Below are 3,337 nucleotides of genomic sequence, written 5' to 3'. Positions count from 1 at the left end.
GGTACAATTCAAGAACATGCCAAAAGTCCTCAAGATGAGCTCACAGTAGGTTTTAAAGTCGATCTTTATGTGCCACTGATAATTAATTGTTTACTGTAATCTTTTGCAGTGTACACTATAATTTTATAACACTGAGGCTTTGGTCACTTAAGTTATTTTTAAGCTTACAATTGTATTGTCAATATTTTTAATACATCACAATCATAGTCATCACGTGATCACACATTTAAGGTTTAAACTGAATGAGCTCTTTGTCTTGCAGTAATTATTGCTGTAGCGTGTTGAAATACCTACTACTGTAATACAGAGGAAATGCTGCTTTTCAATTGTTTTTTTGACCTCAAGTAGATATGTATAGAAAATGTTCGTTCTTTCTTGTAAAGTATGCAAATATCAAGGAATGAATGTGTCTGTAATCTGCAATTCACAACAATAGTGGAACTTGCCTTTAACTGAAGAATTATTTGTCATTATAAGTGCTTGTGGCATCTGTCTTCTCTGAACAGCACTCTCGTGAACACCGGCCTCAGTAGAGCAGTTTTTGACTCAGTCATGTGCTACACTTTATTTACAATTTCAAATAATTTCTTGCAGATGAAGTATACATGTAGCCACTGTATTTCTTTTATTTTTTTCACAGATCTCGGAAAACACTTCACACCCGACAACCCCTAAAAATGTATGTTGCTACCTTAAATGTTTTCAATATTTTTTATTATATTTAATAATAATATTTAAAATAAACCATGTCATTGACTTCTTTATTGACACTTTGACAAACATATTTGTACTGTAATTTTTTAATGTCTTAAACTTGTTTTTCTTTTTTTACTTCTAGAACCCAGATTTGACAGCAGTGCACACCCACCTGTTTTACTTCATGATCACCCCAGATACTTCTACAACTAACCCGCTTTGTAAGTTCTCATAGCTACACCTTAAAGAAGCACATCATTTTGGGAAAATTTCCTGTGTATTTGCTGGTAAATTACTGAGATACTTTTATAAAGATTAATGTTGAACACAAAATACCTAGTTGAACAAAAAAATGAAAATTATGCCACTTAATCTCCCTCCTGTCATTCCATCCCATAAAAAAGTGTGCATCTTCAAGACATGAATGAAGATATTAACCCCAAAACTCTGACACCCAAGAAACCATAAGATAAATCCGTATGAATGGAGCCATGTAATCTACTTTTGGGCCAAACTGTTCAATGAATGTAAGGAGCAGTTTCAGTTATATTTCCACTTGAACTTGGTTAGGCATAGTGTGATCACAAACCGTTCTTGATCTGGAATTATTAGCCGAACACACTGAACCGTGCTGTAGAATGCCTGGAGTGACGTCGCTGCTCAGGATTGTCATTTGTCTTTTGTAGGGATGTAACGATTAACCGCGAGCCGGTTGAAAATCGATTCAAATATGTGACGATTCAAATCGGTTGAGATGCCAAACAAATCGCGATTCATTTAGAGGTAAGAGTTTATATGAATGTATGTCTGAGGGGAATTTACTGTCTTTAGAAAAGTGTAGATGGTATTTTTTTCTTTTCATCTTGCCTCTGTATAATGCATATTAAAGTTCATAAGTGCAGCGCTGCTTTGTTTACAGCGTAAACTAAGGAAACGCTTTAAGCGCCACCTTCTGGCAGAGAGTGAATCTGCGTCTCATTCAGCTCGTCTGCTGTTTCTGTTTCATGCAGATATTTTTTTTTTATGTATAGTTTCACAAAACTGAAGTCAAATCCTTTTGTTTTTGCTTCAAATTTCGAAATTATGCAATCTAATTTAGATTAAAAACTGCTCATGTTGCATGTATGCAGCATCTTTGTTTGGATCATGATTAAAAGGCAGTGGTTGCCTCTAATTTTAAATGGAAAGAGCACAGACAAAGCCTTATTTTGTTTATATGAAGAGATTTCTTTTATTTGTGTTACTTATTTATTTGATTTTTTTTTTTTATTTCAATTTAGTTTTGTTATTTACATTTACATTATATTTAAATTTTGTTATTTAGCAAACGCTTTTATCCAAAGCGACTTACAAATGAGGACAATAGAAGCAATCAAAACCAACAAAAGAGCAATAATATACAAGTGCTATATTAGTATATTATTATTATAGTGTTATATTTCACAAAGAAACGTGCAGCATTTTGTCCAAGCAATAATAAAAGGACACATTCAATTTATAATTTATAATATAATTATCTCATTTTGTAAAAAATAAATGAATCGAATCGTGAGTTGAGTGAATTGTTACATCCCTAGTCTTTTGCTTAGCCAACAGTTTCTCTGTAGCTGGCCAAGCCTGCTATTTGAATGAAGTTAACAAGTTAATAGTAAAATTAAAAGAAATATTTAATCTTTCATAACGTGTGCTATTTACATCTAGTACCGTATTCTAACTCTTGCATTACTAAGGCAATGACTGACACATTTATGTTGCATTCCAAAGAGCTCTGTTAACAGCCCTACAGTGAAAAATTAAACCATATCCGTATCGGCTTGGGCCGGGTCAGCACAAAATGGAATGGTTAAGCAACAAAAATGGTTTGGCCTGACGGTGGAAAAGCGGCTCAAATCTTTGGAAGAGACATAATTGCTATATGATCAACTGTCTAATGTTTTGGGTAAATAGTCAGAAATATCTGTCGGATTTCACTGAAAATGTCTTTATTTGTGTTCCAAAAATAAACAAAAGTCATGCTTGAGTAAATGATCACATAAATTTCAAGTTTGGATGAACTAACCCAGTGGCATGGCAGTGTAGGCAGGACAGATAACACTGACAACTTATCATCCATATTTCCCTACTAATAATGTTTTTATTTGGTTTTCTACAGGTGTCTGATGTTGATGCAGTCTGGGCACTAGTATCTGTTGGGTTGCTGACTATCATTGAAGATGAAGTACTTCTCCAAATCTTCTCTGCCTTGACCCTGTGTCTTTTGCCATCATTGTTCAGGGTAGTACTGCAAAGAACAGTCTCCAGGGTCTACCTCAGCCATTTGCTTCCGGACTGCCATGCACTATGTTTGGATCACTGGTACAGTACATTTGGATTACCCTAATACTGTGAAGAACACTTACAGTGTGATGCTTGACTTGGGACGGGACAGGGGAAAAAAAACAAACATTGGCAACATGTGCGGCCAACCCAGTGCCATACTTACTCATTGTACTGCTACCTCCACTGTTTAAAAGAAGCATACCCTAAATCAGATTGTTTTTGCTTTGTTTCAAAATGTTTGTAATACAAGTTAAAACTGCACTGAAAAACCAAAAAAAAAAGTACATTACCTTTAACTTTGAACTTTCACTACCTCAAATTT

The 3,337-nt window shown here is 34.5% G+C and overlaps 1 long non-coding RNA gene across 1 annotated transcript; it reads left to right on the top strand.

Annotated features, from left to right (window-relative positions):
- Positions 1–487: 487 nt before the first annotated feature.
- Positions 488–3,121, top strand: LOC107573288 (uncharacterized). Its single transcript, XR_001607481.1, has 3 exons — positions 488–679; positions 839–917; positions 2,849–3,121. It is a non-coding gene; the product is annotated as an uncharacterized lncRNA (long non-coding RNA).
- Positions 3,122–3,337: the final 216 nt, after the last annotated feature.

The sequence above is a fragment of the Sinocyclocheilus grahami genome, unplaced genomic scaffold (assembly GCF_001515645.1).
Source record: "Sinocyclocheilus grahami isolate Dianchi unplaced genomic scaffold, SAMN03320097.WGS_v1.1 scaffold1912.1, whole genome shotgun sequence".
Classification (NCBI taxonomy): domain Eukaryota; kingdom Metazoa; phylum Chordata; class Actinopteri; order Cypriniformes; family Cyprinidae; genus Sinocyclocheilus; species Sinocyclocheilus grahami.
This window is presented reverse-complemented; position numbering and strand designations above follow the sequence as displayed.